Source organism: Nicotiana tabacum, chromosome 21 (genome assembly GCF_000715075.1).
Source record: "Nicotiana tabacum cultivar K326 chromosome 21, ASM71507v2, whole genome shotgun sequence".
NCBI classification, from domain to species: domain Eukaryota; kingdom Viridiplantae; phylum Streptophyta; class Magnoliopsida; order Solanales; family Solanaceae; genus Nicotiana; species Nicotiana tabacum.
The window spans coordinates 95459429-95479201 of NC_134100.1; positions in this window are offsets into that span (position 1 = coordinate 95459429).

Here is a 19773-nt window from a genome sequence, read left to right on the forward strand (position 1 = left end):
TTACTGGCCCATCAAATACAACCTAAGAAATAATAGTCACCGTCTCTACATGACTGTTACTCATTATTTTTGCGTTTTAGGGTCATAAAACTTGAATGCCGACTGATTCTCAGATTTTCGTATGCTATAGCCCATGCCTCCTGCATGGACCCGGGCGCCCGGACCCGTATCTCCTAAAATTTTGCTGGCCCATCAAATACGTCATAAGGAATAATAGTCACCGCCATACCATGACCGATACTCATTTTTTCGTATTTTAGGGCCATAAAACTGGAATGGCAACCGGTTGCCAAATTTTCGTGTGCAATAGCCAACTCCTCATACATGGGCCTGGGCGCTCAGACCCGGATTGCGTAAATATTTGCCGACCCATAAAAAACGACATAAGAAACAATAGTCACAACTAGCCATGGCTGTTACTGATTTTTTAGTATTTTATGGCCATAAAACTGGAATTTCGCCCGATTCCCAGATTTTGGTGTGCTATAGCCCACACTTCCCGCATGGGCACGGGCATCTGGATTCGGATCGCCTAAAATTTTACGGGCCCATAAAAAATGATCTAAGGAACAAGAGTCACCGCTTCGCCATGACCGCTACTCGTTTTTTGGCGTTTTGAACCATAAAACTGAAATTCTGCCCGATTCCCAGATTTTCATGTGCTATATAGCCCATGCCTCTTGGATGGGCCTAGGCTCCCGAACTCGATTCGCCTAAAGTTTTGTCAGCCCATAAAAAATGACCTAAGGAACAATAATCACTATCTCGCAATGACCGTTACTCGTTTTTTGGTATTTTAGGGCTATAAAAGTGGAATGGCGACCAATGGCCAGATTTTCGTGTGCTATAGCCCACGCCTCCTACATAAACTCGGGTGTACGAACCCTGATTGCCTAAAATTTTGCCGGCCCTTCAAAAGTTACCTAAGGAAATTTAGTCACAACCTCGCCGTGACAGTTACTCATTATTTATGTTGTAGGGCAATAGAGCTGGAATGGCGATCGATGGCCAGATTTCGTATGCTATAGCCCACGCCTCATGCATGGGCCCCGGGCGGCCGGACCGGGTTTGCCTAAAATTTTGCTAGCCCATCAAAAATGACCTAAGGAATAATAGTAACCGCCTCGCCATGACTATTACTCGCTTTTTGGCATTTTAGGGACATAAAACTGGAATTTCGTCTGATTCCAAAATTTTCGTGTGCTATAGGCTATAGCCCACAGCTCATGCATGGGCCCGGGCACCAGGACCCAGATCGCCTGAAATTTTGCCATATTATTAAAAATGACCTACAAACAAATGTCACTGCCTCGCCATGGCCGTTACTTTGTTTTTTGGCGATATAGGACCATAAAACTGGAACGGCGATCGGAGGTCAGTGTTTCGTGCGCCTGGACCCTGATCGCCTAAAATATTTTCGGCCCATCAAAAACGATCTAAGGAACAATAAAAACCACCTTGCTATGACCATTACTCGCCTTTTGGCATTTTAGAATCATAAAACTGAAATGGCGACCGGTGGATAGATTTTCGTGTGTTATAGCCCACGCCTCCTACATGGGCCTAGGCGCACGGACCCGGATCACCAAATATTTTACCAGCCCATCAAAGAAAAACAATAGTTATCACCTCGCCATGACAGTTACTCATTTTTTGGCGTTTTAGGTCAATAAAATTGAAAAGACGACCTATGGCCAAATTTTCGTATGCTATAGCCCACACCTCCTACATGGGCTTGGGCGCCCGGATCCGGATTGCCTAAAATTTTGACGACCTATAAAAAAATGACTAAAAGAATAATAGTCATTGCTTCACCATGACCGTTACTCATTTTTTGGCGTTTTAGGGCCATAAAACTAAAATTTCCCCCGATTCCGAGATTTTTGTGTGCTATAGCCCACGTTTCCTGCATGGGACAGGGCGCCCGGACCCGGATGGCTTAAAATTTTGCCGCCCATCAAAAATGACCTAAGGAACAATAGTCACCGCCTCGCCATGCCATTACTCATTTTTTGGCGTTCTAGGGCCATAAAACTGGAATTCCACCCGATTTCCAGATTTTCGTGTGCTATAGCCCACGCCTCCTGTATAGGCCCAGGCGCCCGGACACGGATCTCCTAAAATTTTGCCAGCCCATCCAAAACGACCTATGGAACAATAGTTACTGCCTCGCCATTATCGTTACTCGTTTTTAGGCATTTTAGGACCATAAAACTGGAATTCCGCATGATTTCTAGATTTTCGTGTGCTACACCTCTTGCATGGGACCGGGCGCCCGGACCCAAATTGCTTAAAAAAAATTCAGCCCATCAAAAAATGACCTAAGGAATAATAGTCACCGCCTCGCCATGACCGATACTCATATTTTGGCGTTTTAGGGTCAATTCCAACTATTTCCTAGATTTTTGTGTGCTATAGCCCACATCTCTTGCATAAGCCCGGGCGCCCGGACCCGGATCACCTAAAAAATTTTCGGTCCATCAAAAATGACCTAAGGAACTATAGTCACCGTCTCGCCATGACTATTACTCATTTTTTGGATTTTTAGGGCCATAAAATAGGAATTGCGCCCGATTCTCATATTTTCGTGTGTTATAGCCTACGCCTCCTGCATGGACTAGAACGCCCGAAACCGGATCATTTAAATTTTTCCGGCCCATAAAAACGATCTAAGAAACAATAGTCACCGCCTAGCCATGACCGTTACTCTTTTTTTGGCGTTTTGGGGCCATAAAAGTGGAATTCCACCTGGTTTACAGATTTTTTTGTGCTAAAGCCCACGCCTCCTGCATGGGCCCGTGCGCCCGGACCCGGATCGCCTAAAATGACCTAAGGAATAATAGTCACTGCCTCACCATGGCATTTTCTCGTATTTTGGCATTTATGACCATAACACTGGAATGACGACCGATTCTTAGATTTTGTGTGCTATGGACCACACTTCCTGCATGGGCTCGAGCACTCAGACCCGGATCGCCTAAAATTTTGATGGACCATAAAAAATATTTAAGGAACAATAGTCACCACCTCTCCATGACCGTTACTCATTTTTTTTGCGTTTTAGGGCCATAACATAGGAATGGCAAACGATTCGCTCATTTTCGTGTCCTATAGCTCAAGCCTCCTGCATGGGCCCGTGCGACCGGACTCGGATCACCTAAAATTTTGCCAGTCCATCAAAAACGACCTAAAGAATAATAGTCATAGCCTCACCATGACCGTTACTCGTATTTTTACGTTTTAGGGACAATAAAACTGGTCTAGTGATCGGTGGCCAGATTTTCATGTGATATAGCCTACGCCTACTTTATAGGCCCGGGCGCCCGGACCCGAATCGCCTAATATTTTTCCGGCCCATCAAAAATGACCCAATGAACAATTATCACCACCTCTCCATGACTGTTACTCATTTTTTGGCGTTTCTGGGCCACAAAATTAGAATTTCGCCCGATTCCTATATTTTCGTGTGTGATAGCCACACCTCCTGCATGGGTTTAGGAGCTCAGACCTCGGTTGCCTAAAATTTTTCCGGACCATAAAAATGACCTAAAGAACAATAGTCACCATGGCCGTTATTCGTTCTTTGGCTTATTAAAACTAGAATTCTGCCCTATTCCCATATTTTTCTGCGCTATAACTTATGCCTCTTGCATGGGCCCGGGCGCTAGGATCCGAATCGCCTAAAATTTTGCCGGCCCATCAAAAACGACATAAGGAACAATAGTCACTACCATTCCATGACTGTTACTCATTTTTTTGCTTTTTATGGCCATAAAACTAGAATTTCGACGGATGGCCATATTTACGTGTGATATAGCCACGCCTCCTGGATGGACCCGGGCGCCCGGACCCCGATTGCCTAAAATTTTGCCAGCCATAAAAAATGACCTAAGGAATAATAGTCACCGCCTCACTGATAGGTTATATGTATCCTTGTTATGTTTTTGATGATCTAACAAACTTAATGATAAGAACCAGATAAGGAACCTGTTACACATCCTCAAGTACTTAATGAACAACAAGTCTCAGTTTGGGGACGTGGTTCAACTCTTCAGAGTCAAAAGGGAACAAATGGCTACCAGTTCCCTTGGTGACTGTACAAGTCAACTCCCCACAGCTGTAAAGTTTCTGCCTACACACGCAACAGTGCAAAAACAGTGCATCAGTCAACTTTATGGAGAATGTCATTTACCTAACTTGCTTGCATCATTCAAGTGATGTCACAAATGAGTCATTAACATCAAACAAAGGTAAAACAAAACACTTGCACATTCAAGAATTCATTAAGCATTCTCTCGAGTTTGTGTCAATCTTGCAAGTGATTCTCAAGGGCATGAAGAACAAAGAACAACATAACGAAGGATCAGTTTCCTGTATTGAGTCATTACTTGTCCTCAGTTGTGTTGCACTTTTGTTAAAGCGCTTTACTTGTAATTTCTACTTAGCTTAGTTAGAAGCATTGTGTAGGAAATCTTTGTAAAATCATAAGCCTTGTGTTTGTGTCTTGGCTAGAGTTAGTCGAGTTTTAAGTCTTTATAATAGAGTTATTACAAAATGGCTTGTAATAGAATTGTTACAAGTTAGTGTGGGATTAAGAGGTTAATTCTTAGGTTACAATAGATTGTAATCTAAAGTTTGCTCAGTAGTGAAGTTGAAATCCTACAAGGGTAGGTCGGGGTTTTTTATCCCGTGAGCTGAGAGTTTTCCGCATAAAATTCCATTGTGTCATTTACCTACTGCTGTGTGCGTGCGTTCTGTGGGAACTTATAGAGAACCTGGTTCTCTACATAGTTTGGTGGACCCTTAGTTTCTATCACTCACCATGACCGTTACTCATTTTTGGCGTTTAGGGACATAAAACTGGAATAGCGACCGATTCCTAGATTTTTGTGTGCTATGGACCATACCTCCTGCATGGGCTCGAGCGCTCTAACACGGATCACCTACAATTTCGCCGGCCCATCAAAAAGACCTAAGGAACAATATTCATCGCCTCGCCTTGACCGTTACTCTTTTTTTGTGTTTTAGGGCCATAAGACAGGAATGGCAATCGATTCCTCGATTTCGTGTCTTATAGCCCACGCCCCCTGCATAGACCAGGGCATCTCGACCCAAATCGCCTAAAATTTTGGTGGCCCATAAGAAATAACTTAAGGAACAATTATCATCACCTCGCCATGACCGTTACTCGTTTTTGGTGTTTTAGGGCCATATATATGGAATTCCGCCCGATTCCTAGATTTTCGTGTTATAGCCACGCCTCGTGCATGGGCTTAGGTGCTCGGACCCGGATTGCCTAAAAATTTGGTGGACCATCAAAAATGACCTAAAGAACAATAGTCACCACCTTGCCATGACCGTTATTTATTTTTTGGCTCTTTAAGGCCATAAACTAGAATTCTACCTGATTCCTAGATTTTCGTGTTCGATAGCCCAAACCTCCTGCGTGGGCCCGGGCTCAAGGACCTAGATCGCCTAAAAATATTTCGGCCCGTAAAAAATGACATAAGGAACTAGGGGTGGGCGTCAGTCGGTTATTACGAAATACGGTTCGGTTTATTGATTTTCGATTTTGTAATATTAATAACCAAATCAAATCAAAGTATTTACGGTTCGGTGCAATTTTTTCAAGGTTCGGTTCAGTTATTTCCGGTTTAGTTTTTCGGTTATTAACGGTTCAAGATTTTTATATCTTGGATTTACTTCCAATGGTCATACACTTCCAGTCCAATTGTTATTCTTTCACTGTTTCGGTCATAAACTTCCAGTTCTTTCACTGTTGTTCCTTGTAAACTTCCAGTTCTGGTGCCAAAACAACTACAAGTTCTCTTTTCAATTACAAGTGATAATAACTAGATAAGTACAAAAAGGGCATGACTCATAAGATTGAGTTTTGCTATATATAGTGGAGAAAGTCTCCAACACAAAAACTGAGCGTTATTGTGACTCGTGAACTTCACCATCAAAGCAAATCTAAGATGTATACATAGTTCAAATGAGAAGTCCGCAGAGACTGTTAACAAATAATGTCCACCCTGGCCCTAGCCATCTCCAATTGTCCATGTCAAAAAGCAGCTTTGGTCAAAACAAAACTAGACCATCTACTGATCTAAAATGATGAAAATGAAGCAAGCAAGTAATCTCCAGAAAATAAAAATAAAAATTGATACCTTTGTTTTCAATTATGGAATTCATGGATGCCTAAAAAGTATTCAATGATGTTGTTCCATTCAATCGTGAATCAACCTTATAATCACGACCACAATGTTTACACTTTGCTCTATCACCTCCATTATCATCTTGTTGATCTACATTGTACAGATTTTCTTTTTTTTTTTGGGTCTTGACTAGTTTCAACTGAATTTGTAGTTGAAGAAGTAGGTTCGCTTTCAGATGAACCCACCTCACTTACTCTACTTTCAACTACTGCCATCTATAGAAAATCGAATGAAAACAGAATTAAGGTCGGAACTCCTATAACAAATATTTTTTTAATAAGGTAAAAATTTATAAATCAGATAAAGCCTAACTACAAACCAAGTTTCAAGCCTAACCGAATTCAATCAAAACCAACCAAAACATGTTTCCAGTTAGCACAGAACACGAGAAATAGTCCAAATATTATACATTTGCCTTTATATATATATTAAATAAGGTAAGAAAGTACAAAAGTTGGAAAACAAAGAAAATATCTGCCCCTTTTGATACCAAAAAATTCTAGAATTCATTAACTATTTGAAGGGCATAACCAAATTTTACCTCAAATAGCAAAAATAATTTAATTGATGAGCGAACTCCTGTATAAAAGTGGTACACCAAAAGGTACAAGATCTACACCAAAATCAAATGAGCTGAGGAAGAAAACTGAAAAGGAACTCAGAAGAAGGAGATAACCACTAACCTGAGGAAGAGGGATGAGCGACGAGCTGAGGAAGAAGGCGTCACAACAGTCAGCAGTCCGCCGTCGGCAGCAGCAGTCGCACAAAGGTGAGAGGACTAGAGGACGAACCCTAATTTTTGATTTATAAGGAAGGGAATAACGTAAGTCACTAAGTGATTAAGTCTTAGGTTAGGCTTCAGATGGGTTTGGGTAAACTGGGTGGGCTTCAGATGGGTATTGGACTATTGGGCTTCAGATGGGTAATAAGTTTTGGACTCTCAAAAGAACCCATATGTTCAAACCTATTTTGCTCAACTAATACCCAAAATTTCGGTTTAACCGAAAACCAAAACACCAAAACCGTAAATCGCACCGAAAAACCGAAATTTAATCATTTAAAAACCGTACACCGACCGAATAACCAATTAAATCGAAATCGAAAAACCGAAATTCATGGTTCAACCGATTTTTTTGGTTTGCTGGTATTATGCCCACCCCTATAAGGAACAATAGTCACCGCCTTAACATGACTGTTACTCGTTTTTTGGCGTTTTAAGGCCATAAAATTGGAATTTCACCGGATGTCCAAATTTACTTGCTATAGTCCACGCCTCGGGGATGGGCCCGGGCACCGGACCCAGATCGCTTAAAATTTTGTCAGCCATAAAAATGACCTAAGGAACAATAGTCACCGACTCGCCATGACCGTTACTCGTTTTTTGGTGTTTTGGGCCATAAAACTGGAATGGAGACTGATTCCCACATTTTTATATGCTATGGACCACACCTCTTGCATGGGCCCGAGCGTTCAGACCTGAATTGCCTACAATTTTTGCCGGCCCATCAAAAAATACCTAAGGAACAATAGTCACCCCCTCGCCTTGACCGTTACTTTTTTTGTTTTGTGTTTTAGGGTCATAAGACAGGAATAGCAACCAATTCCCTGATTTTCGTATCCCATGCCCACGCCTCTTGCATAGGCCCAGACTCCCGAACCCGGATTGCCTAAAATTTTGCCATTTCGTCAAAAATAGCCTAAGGAACAATAGTCATTGCCTCACCATGATCGTTACTCATTTTTGACGTATTAGGGCCATGGGGACGGGTGGCCAGATTTTTGTGTGATATAGCCTACGCCTCCTGCATGGGCTCGGGCGCCCAGACTATCACCTAAAATTTTGTCGGCCTATCAAAAATGACTTAAGGAAAAATTATCATCACCTCGTTGTGACCGTTACTCATTTTATGCATTTTAGGGCCATAAAATAGAAATTCCGCCCTATTCTCAAATTTTCGTGCGATACGCCTCCTGCTTATGCTTAGGCACCCGGACCCGGATTACTTAAAATTTTGCAGGACCATAAAAAATGATCTAAGGATTAATAGTCACCACCTCGCCATGACTATTACTCGAGTTTTGGCATTTTAGGGCCATAAACGGGAATTCCGCCCGGTGGCTAGATTTATGTGTGCTATAGCCCACGTCTCCTCCATGGGCCCGTGCGCCAGGACCCGGATCCCCTAAAATTTTGTCAGTCCATCAAAAACGACATAAGAAACAATACTCACCGCCTTTCCATGACCGTTACTCTATTTTGGCGTTTTAGGACCATAAAACTGGATTTCCGATGAATGGCCAAATTTACGTGTGCTATAGACCACGCCTCCTGGATAGGCCCGAGCGCCCTGACTTGGATCGCCTAAAATATTTTCAGCCATAAAAAATGACCTAAGGAACAATAGTAACTGCCTCGCCATGACCGTTACTAGTTTTTTGGTGTTTTAAGGCCATAAACTTGAATTCAGAGCACCAAGGTTTAATGACCAATACTATGGATGGTGGAAGACAAGGATGCATGATTTCATCATGGATGAAGATTCTAAGCTTTGGGACGTTATATGCGATGGACTCTTCGTCCCTACAAAGACCATTGGTGACCCAGCAGTAACAGTTCCCAAAATAAGAAAAGAATTCAATGATGATGATCGCAAGGCCATAGAGAAGAACTTTTGAGCAAAAAACATTCTCGTATGTTGTATTGGACCAGATGAATACAACATGATATCAGCATGTTAATCTGCTAAGGAGATCTGGGAAGCTCTCCAAACAGCTCATGAAGGGACAACTCAAGTCAAGCAGTCGAAGATCGGCATGCTTACCACAGAGTACAAGCTCTTCTAGATGAAGGACGATGAGTCCATCTAGGACATGCACACTCGCTTCACCTCCATCATCAATGAGCTCCATCTCTAGGAGAAATTATTCCAAGGAACAAACTAGTTAGGAAAATACTTAGTGTATTACCAGTTCCCGGGAAAGCAAAGTAAACACTATCATGGAGGCAAAGGATCTACAGAAGCTGACCATCGATGAGCTCATTGGAAATCTAAAGACGTACGAAATGATGAAGAAGAAGGATAACGAGAGAAGAGAGCCCAAGAGGGAGAAGAACCTGGTCCTCAAGACAGACAACAATGAATCAAGTAGTGAGGATGTTGATATGGCTTGACAAAGAGATTTCAGAAAATGGTTTGCAAAAATGGAGGTATTCCAAAGCGGGGCAGCTCCAGCAAGCCAAGAGGCTATGACTTATGTCATAAGTGTAGGAAGGCAGGACACCTCATCAAAGATTGTCCCCTCCTCAAGCAAGACCAGTATAAACACAACTCAGACAAAGCAGTTAAGAGGAACCAGGTTCCTGACAAACGATTCAAAAGAAAAGATGTCGCCGACAACGTTGTGAAACAAGCTCTTGTTGCATGGGGAGACTCCTCCAGTGAATCCGGCGAAGATGATGACAAAGGTGATAACTCCATAATGGCAGTAGAAAGTGAAGCAACTGAATATGACTCTATATTTGCCCTGATGGCACAATCTGATGATGATGAAGATGATGGCGATGAGGTAAACTTTCTAGATGTTCAAAGAAATCTGAAGTCTTACTCTCCAAAAAAAAAACTTATGTCCTTGGAAAATGTTTTAATTGATGTTTACCATAATCTTATAAATGATAAAAATGCCTTAAGTATGGAACTAGGAGAAGTAGAACATGAGAGAAATGATCTAGTAGTTGTTGTGGTGGACTTAAAAGAAACCATTGAGAGTTTGAAAAAGGAAAAAGATGCCCTACTGAAATAATTGCAAACATAGAACATGAGAGAGATGACCTAATGGTTGTAGTGATTGATCTAAAAGAGACTATCAAGAGCCTCAAAAAGGAGAAAGAAGCCTTGACGACGAAGGTTGCTAACATTGAGCATGAGAGAGATGACCTATTAGTAGTGGTTGTAGACCTAAAGGAAACAATTGAGGAACTAAGAAGGGAAAGTAGGCTTGTGAACACTCAAAAAGGAAAGGAAGTTGCAAGTGAGGCACACCTTAGGCTTGAAAATGAGTTAAAATCAGTGAAATCTAGTCTGTATGCTGAGCTTGAGAAAATGACCTAAGGAACAATAGTCACCGCATCACCATGGCTGTTATTTGTTCTTTGGATTATTAAAACTAGAATTCTGCCCTATTCCCATATTTTTCTGTGCTATAACTCACACCTCTTGCATGGGCCCGGGCGCTAGGACCCGAATCACCTAAAATTTTGCCGACCCATAAAAAATAACATAAGGAATAATAGTCACCATCATGCCATAACTGTTACTCATTATTTTGCTTTTTTGTGGCCATAAAACTAGAATTTCGACGGATGGCCAGATTTACGTGTGATTTAGCCACGCCTCCTGGATGGACCCGGGCGCCCGGACCCCGATTGCCTAAAATTTTGCCAGCCATAAAGTTTGTCATCATCAAAAAAGGGAAAATTGATAGGTTATATGTATCCCTGTTATATTTTGATGATCTAACAAACTTAATGATAAGAACCAGATAAGGAACCTGTTACATATCCTCAAGTACTTAAAGAACAACAAGTCTCAAGTCGGGGACGTGGTTCAACTCTTCAGAGTCAAAGGAACAACAGAGGGAACAGATGGCCACTAGTTCCCTTGGTGACTGTACAAGTCAACTCCCCACAGCTGTAAAGTTGCTGCCTGCACACGCAATAGTGCAAAAATAATGCAGCAGTCAACTTTATGGGGAATGCCCTTTACCTAACTTGCTTGCATCATTTAAGTGATGTCACAAATGATTTATTAACATCAAGCAAAGGTAAAACAAAACACTTGCACATTCAAGAATTCATTAAGCATTCTCTCAAGTTTGTGTCAATCTTACAAGTGATTCTCAAGGGCATTAAGAATAAAGAACAACATAACGAAGGATCAGTTTCCTGTATTGAGTCATTACATGTCCCAGTTGTGTTGCACTTTTGTTAAATCACTTTACTTGTAATTTCTACTTAGCTTAGTTAGAAGCATTGTGTAGGAAATCTTTGTAAAATCATAAGCCTTGTGTTTGTGTCTTGGCTAGAGTTAGTCGAGTTTTAAGTCTTTATAATAGAGTTATTACAAAGTGGCTTGTAAAAGAGTTGTTACAAGTTAGTGCGGTATTAAGAGGTTAATTCCTAGGTTACAATAGGTTGTAATCTAAAGTTTGCTCAGTAGTGAAGTTGAAATCCTACAAGAGTAGGTCGTGGTTTTTATTCCCGTGAGCTGGGAGTTTTCCACGTAAAATTCCATTGTGTCATTTATTTACTGCCGTGTGCATGCATTCTGTGGGAACTTATAGCGAACCTGGTTCTCTACATAGTTTGGTGGACCCTTAGTTTTTATCACTCACCATGACCGTTACGCATTTTTTGGCGTTTAGGGCCATAAAACTGGAAATAACGACCGATTCCCAGATTTTTGTGTGCTATGGACCACACCTCCTGCATGGGCCCGAGCACTCGAACCCGGATCACCTACAATTTTTCCAGCCCATTAAAAGACCTAAGGAACAATAGTCATCGCCTTGCCTTGACCGTTACTTCTTTTTTTTGCGTTTTAGGGCCATAAGACAGGAATTCCGACAAATGGCCAGATTTACGTGTACCATAAGGAACAATAGTAACCGCCTCACCATGATCGTTACTAGTTTTTTGGTGTTTTAGGGCCATAAACTTGAATTCCGTCCATTGGCTAGATTTTTGTGTGCTATAGCCCACGCCTCCTGCATGGGCCCTGACGCCCGGACCCGGATCGCCTAAAATTTTTGCCGACCCATCAAAAATGACATAAGGAATAATAGTCACTACCACGTCAAGTCCGTTACTTATTTTTTGGTATTTTAGGGTCATAAAACTGGAATAGCGACCGATGGCCAAATTTTCGTGTGCTATATAGCCCACGCCACATACATGGCCCCGGGCGCCAGGACCCATATCGCCTAAAATTTTGCCGACCCATCAAAAATGACATATGAAATAATAGTCACCACCACGCCATGACCGTTACTCATTTTTTGGCGTTTTAGGGCCATAAAACTGGAATTCTGCCCGATTCCCATATTTTCATATGATATAGCCCACGTCTCTTGCATGGACCCGGGCACCAGGACCTGGATCACCTAAAGCTTTGTCGGTCCATCAATAATGACGTAAGGAACAATAGTCACCCCTTCGCCATGACCGATACTCGTATTTTGGTTTTTGAGGGCCACAAAATTTGAGTTCTACCCAATTTTTAGTTTTTCGTGTGCTATTGCCCATGCCTCCTACATGGTCCCGGGACCCGGATCACCTAAACTTTTGTCGGCCCATCAAAAACGACCTTAGGAACAATAGTCACCGCCTTTCCATGACTGTCACTCATTTTTTGGCATTTTAGAGCCATAAAACTGGAATTCCACTTGATTTCTAGATTTTCGTGTGCTATAGCCCACGCCTCCTGCATGGGCCCGCGCGCCGGACTGTGATCACCTAAAAAATTTTCGGCCCATAAAAATGACGAAAGGAACAACAATCACTGCCTCGCCATGACTGTTACTCGTGTTTTGGCATTTTAGGGCCATAAACTGGAATGGCGACCGATTCTTAGATTTTCGTATGTTATAGCCCACACCTCCTAGATGGGTGGGGCGCTAGGACCCGGATCCCCTAAACTTTTATCGGCCCTTCAAAAATGACCTAAGTAACAATAGTCATCGTCTCGCCATGAACGTTACTCGTTGTTTAGCATTTTAAGGCAACAAAACTGGAACGACAACCGATTCCCAGATTTTCACGTGCTATAACACATGCCTCCTGCATGGGACCGGGCGCCCGAACCCGTATCTCCTAAAATTTTACTGGTCCGTCAAATATGACCTAAGGAACAATAGTCACTGCCTCGCCATGATCGTTACTCGCTTTTTTGCATTTTAGGGCCATAAAAGTTGAATGGCGATCGGTGGCCAGATTCTCGTATGCTATAGCTCACGCCTCCTACATGGACCCGGGCGCCCGGACCCAGATCACCTAAAATTTTTCCGGCCCATCAAAAAACAACATAAGGAACATTAATCTCTGCCTCGCCATGACCATTATTCCTTTTTTGGCGTTTTAGGCCATAAAACTTGAATGGCAACCGATTCACAGATTTTCGTGTTCTATATGGGCCTGGACGCCCAGACCCGGATCGCATTAAATTTTGCCGGCCCAAATGACCTAAGGAATAATAGTCACCGCCTCGATATGACTGTTACTCATTTTTGGCGTTTTAGGGCCATAAAACTAGAATGACGACCGATTATTCTATTTTCGTGTGCTATAGCCCAAGTCTCCACCATAAGCCCAGGCGCCCGGACCTAGATCACCTAAAATTTTACCGGTCTATCAAAAACTTCCTAAAGAACAACAATCACCGCCATACCACTACCGTTACTCGTATTTTGGCGTTTTAGGGTCGTAAAACTAGAATTTACCTGATTTCTACATTTTCGTATGATATAGCCCATGACTCATGCATGGGCTTGGGCGCCAAAACCCGGATCACCTAAAATTTTGCTGGCCCATAAAAAATAACCTAAGGAATAATAGTCACCGTCTCGCCATGACCGTTACTCGTTTTTTGATGTTTTAGGGCCTTAAAACTAGAATTCCGCTTGGTCTCAGATTTTCATGTGCTATAGCCCACGCCTCATGTATGGGCCCGGATGCCCGGACTTGAATTGTCTAAGATTATACTAGACAATCAAAACTGACCTAAGGATCAATAGTTATCGACTCACCTTGACCGTTTCTCGACTTTTGGCGTTTTAGGGCCATAAAATTAGAATTTCGCCCGATTCTTAGATTTTCGTGTACTATAGCCCACACCTCCGGCCCATAAAAATGACCTAAGGAACAATAGACACCACCTTGCCGTCACCGTTACTCGTGTTTTGGCGTTTTAGGGCCATAAAATTAAAATTTTTCTCAATTCCTAGATTTTCGTGTGCCCACACCTCCTGCATAGGCCCGCGTGCTTGGACTCGGATCGCCTGAAATTTTGTCGGCCCATAAAAAATGACCTAAGGAACAATAGTCACCTCCCTGCCATGACTGTTGCTCGATTTTTGGCATTTTAGGGCCATAAAACTAGAATTTTATCTGATTCCCACATTTTCGTGTGCCCACACCTCCCACATGGGCCCGGGCGCTTAGACCTGTATCGCCTAAAATTTTGCCGACCCATAAAAAATGACCTAAGGAACAATAGTCATCGACTCTCTATGACTGTTACTCATTTTTTGACGTTTTAAGGTCATAAAACTGAAATTTTGCCCGATTCCTAGATTTTTGTGTGTTATAGGCCACGTCTCCTACATTAGCCCGAGCGCCTGGATCCGGATCGTATAAAATTTTTTCGGCCTATCACAAATGACATAAGGAACAATAGTCACCGCCTTGCTATGATCGTTACTCATTTTTTGGCATTTTAGGGCCATAAAATTAGAATTCCGCCTGATTACTAGATTTTCGTTTGCTATAGCTCACGCCTCTTGCACGGGCCCGGGCGCCTAGATCCGCATCGCCTTAACTTTTGTCATTCCATAAAAAATGACCTATAGAACAATAGTCGCCGCCTCGCCATGACCGTTACTCATTTTTTGGTATTTTAGGGCCATAAAATTGGAATGGCGACCGGTAGCTAGATTTTCGTGTGCTATATCCCACGCTTCCTGTATAAGCCCGGCGCCCGGACCCGGATCGCCTAAAAAAACCTAAGGAACAATAGTCACCGTCTCTCCATGACCGTTACTCGTTTTTGGCGTTTTAGGGCCATAAAACTGGATTCCCGCCCGATTGGTTTGCCATGACCGTTTCTTATTATTTGGCACTTTAGGGCCATAAAATAGGAATTCAGGACGATTTTCGATTTTTTGTGTGATAATATCCATCTTCATGAAGTCAGGCGATGGGCTCCGAATCACCTAAAATTGTTTGGGCCCATAAAAATGACCTAATGAACAATAGTCATTTGCTTTACCATAACCGTTCCTTTTCTTTGTGTTTTAGGGCCATAAAACAGAAATTCAGGAAGATTTCTAATTTTAGTCTGCTAATGTCCACGCCATGGTTGGCCTGTAATTACGTTGGGTCATAAGAAACGGCCTAGTGACCAATACTCATTGTTCTCCATGCTTTTCGGGTTTATATTTTATGTTTCGGGGTCATGCAACATGAATTTATGATGATATTAACGTTTTCGTGTGTATTAATACATGTTGGTTTTGTAAAAATATTTACGGACTCTGATTGGCCTGGAATTTTGCATGCCCATAGAAAACGGCTTAGTGACCAATACTCACTACTTTGTCATGACTTCCGAGTTTATTTTCTGGCGTTTTGAGGTCTTGCAACACGAACTTATTCTTATATCTACTTTTCGTGTGTATTAATACATGCTGATTTTGTTATAAAAAAAAATATGGACTCTGATTAGCTTGAAGTTTCGTAGGTCCATAGAAAATGACCTAGTGACCAATACTCATTGCTTCGCCATGTCTAATGTTGCTTTTTGGCCACTTTTTCGTATGTATTAGTACATGTTGATTTTGTAAAAAATATTATCGTACTCTGATTGGCCAAAACTTTTATAGGTTCATAGGAAACGACCTCATTGTTTCACCATGACTTTTGGGTTTATTTTTTGGTATTTTACTGCAACATGAATTTATGACTATATCTACTTTTTTATGTGTATTAGTACATGGTGATTTTGTAGAATTTTTTTCGGCAAACTTTGATTGGCCTGAAATTTTGTAGGTCATTAGAAACAACCTAGTGATCAATACTCATTGCTTTGTCATGACTTTCGAGTTCATTTTCTGGCGTTTCAAGGTCATGCAACACGAATATATGATTATATTCACTTTTTCGTGTATATAAATACATGCTAATTTTGTAGAATTTATTTGACGGACTCTTATTGGCCTGAAATTTTGTAAGTCCACAAGAAACGTGCTAGTGACTGATACTCATTGCTTTTCTATGACTAGTGTTGCTTTTGGATTTGGGTCATGCAACACAAATTTATGACTATGTCTATTTTCGTGTATATTATGTATATTGAACATTCAATATACATAACCCCCATTGTGCCATTATTATGATACTACCATTCAAAAGAAATCATTGAGCTCAAGTACCAGAGATTACTTCAATCTTTATTGCAAGTCAAGCACTTCTGAAAATTCACAAAGATGAAATGCTGTAGGTTTCCACTTAAGGAAACTAATCTGACAAAAGGCAAATAAGGTTCTTCATACTGTTTCTTGTTCACTTACTATACCTGAAATATTTGGAAGATTAAGTGGTGGAGCTCCTTTTAGGATCGATTCTAGCCAACTTAACAAATTTCATTAGATGCTAATATTAGGATTTGGTTTCACAGAAATAGTAGCTTGATATTATGGGTGTATTCCTTTCTAAGTATCCAGGTGAATAGTCATGACGAGGGCACCCAGGGATGTAGCCTAACAATAAATAAAGCGAATTCAAACTTGGAAAATCGAGGTTCATGTCCGATGGAATAGTTATAGTGCGTACAAACCGGCTAGGAGTTATCACCAAAAAGTGTGAGTCGTGACATAGTTCATGAGGGAAACAATTTACTCTTTGTTCAGCATGTATGTTGCAAAATATTATAGAATCCAATGCACTTTTGAAACACTATCAAAACTTACAAATATTTACTTCATTCAAAACTAATCGTTCAAAAAGAAACTTTGAACTACTGCAATGGATCTGAATGGTTCATTACCCGTATACACCTTCGGCTATATGCACCTTCAGCTAAGTCAGTGAGATGTAAATTTTGTCCTTGTTAACCCAACGTATCTAATCTGTACGAAGCAAATCAGTTTGCGGCTTGAATGTCCCGAGCAGCAAGACCTGGTTCGCCTAAAGTTTTGTCGGTCCATCAATAATGACCTAAGGAACAATAGTTACCCCTTCGCCATGACCGATACTCGTATTTTGATTTTTGAGGTCCACAAAATTTGAGTTCTGCACGATTTTCAGATTTTCGTGTGCTATTGCGCACGCCTCCTATATGGTCCCGGGACTCGGATCGTCTAAAATTTTGCCGGCCCATCAAAAACGACCTTAGGAACAATAGTCACCGCCTCGCCATGGCCGTCACTCATATTTTGGTGTTAGAGCCATAAAACTGGAATTCTACCTGATTCCTAGATTTTCGTGTGATAGGCCCGCGTGCGGGACTCTGATCACCAAAATTTTTCCCGACCCATAAAAAACGACGTAAGGAATAACAGTTACTGCCTCGCGATGACTGTTACTCATTTTTTGGCATTTTAGGGCTATAAACTGGAATGGCGACCGATTCCTAGATTTTCGTACGCTATAGTCCACACCTCCTAGATGGGCTGGGGCGCTCGGACCCGGATCGCCTAAAATTTTATCAGCCCTTCAAAAATGACCTAAGGAACAATAGTCACCGCCTCGCCATGAACGTTACTCGTTGTTTGGCGTTTTAGGGCAACAAAACTGGAACGACGACCGATTCCCAGATTTTCACGTGCTATAGCCCATGCCTCCTGCATGGGCCTGGGTGCCCGGACCTGTATCTCCTAAAATTTTGTTGGCCCATCAAATATGACCTAAGAAACAATAGTCACCGCCTCGTCATGATCGTTACTCGCTTTTTTGTATTTTAGGGCCATAAAACTTGAATGGCTATCGGTGGCCAGATTCTCGTATGCAATAGCTCACGCCTCCTATATTGAGACGGGCGTCCAGACCCGGATCGCCTAAAAAAATTTCGGCCCATCAAAAACGACCTAAGGAACATTAGTCACTACCTCGCCATGACCATTATTCATTTTTTGGCGTTTTAGGCCATAAAACTGGAATGGCAACCGATTCACAGATTTTCGTGTTCTATAGCCCACACCTCCTGCATGGGCCCGGACGCCCAAACCCGGATCGCATTAAATTTTGTCAGCCCAAACGACCTAAGGAACAATAGTCACCGCCTCGACATGATCGTTACTCGTTTTTGGCATTTTAGGGCTATAAAACTAGAATGACGCCCGATTATTCGATTTTCGTGTGCTATAGCCCAAGTCTACTGCATAGGCCCGGACGCCCAGACCTAGATCACCTAAAATTCACCAGTCTATCAAAAATGTCCTAAAGAACAATATTCACCGCCACACCATTACTGTTACTCATTTTTTTGGCGTTTTAGGGTCATAAAACTAGAATTTGACCGATTTCTAAATTTTCGTATGATATAGAACACGACTCTTGCATGGGCTCGGGCGCCAGAACCCGGATCACCTAAAATTTTGCTGGCCCATAAAAAAATGGCCTAAGGAATAATAGTCACCGTCTCACCATGACCGTTACTCATTTTTTGACGTTTTAGGGCCATAAAATTAGAATTCCGCTTGGTCTCAAATTTTCGTGTGCGATAACCCACGCCTCATGTATGGGCTTGGGCGCTTGTACTTGAATTGTCTAAGATTTTACTAGACCATCAAAACTGACCTAAGGAACAATAATCATCGACTCACCTTGACCATTTCTCGATTTTGGCGTTTTAGGGCCATAAAGCTAGAATTCCTTTAGTGTGCTATAACCCACACCTCCAGCCTATAAAAAAAGACCTAAGGAACAATAGACACTTCCTCGCCATGACCGTTACTCGTTTTTGGCGATTTAGAGCCATAAAATTAAAATTTTGCTCGATTCTCAGATTTTCGTGTGCCCACGCCTCCTGCATAGGCCCGGGCGTCTAGACTCGGATCGCCTAAAATTTTGCCGGCCCATAAAAATGACCTAAGGAACAATAGTCACCGCCTTGCCATGACAGTTGCTCGATTTTTGGCATTTTAGGGCCATAAAACTATAATTCTGTCTGATTCCCATATTTTCGTGTGCTATAACCCACGCCTCATGCATGGGCCCGAGCGCTTAGACCTGTATCGCCTAAAACTTTGCCGACCCATCAAAAATGACCTAAGAAACAATAGTCATCGCCTCTCTATGACTGTTACTCATTCTTTGACGTTTTAAGGCCATAAAACTGAAATTCCGTCCGATTCCTAGATGTTTGTGTGTTATAACCCACGCCTCCTACATTGGCCCGAGCGCTGGACCTGGATCGTCTTAAATTTTACCGGCCTATAACAAATGACATAAGGAACAATAGTTACCACCTTGCTATGATCGTTACTCGTTTTTTGGCGTTTTAGGGCCATAAAATTAGAATTCCGCGTGATTACTAGATTTTCGTTTGCTATAGCTCACGCCTCCTGCACGGGCCCGGGCGCCTGGATCTGCATCGCCTAAAATTTTGTCGTTCCATCAAAAATGACCTATAGAACAATAGTCGCTGCCTCGCCATGACCGTTACTCATATTTTGGCATTTTAGGGCCACAAAATTGGAATGGCGACCGATAGCTAGATTTTCGTGTGCTATATCCCACGCCTCCTGCATAAGCCCGGGCGCCCGGACTCGGATCGCCTAAAAT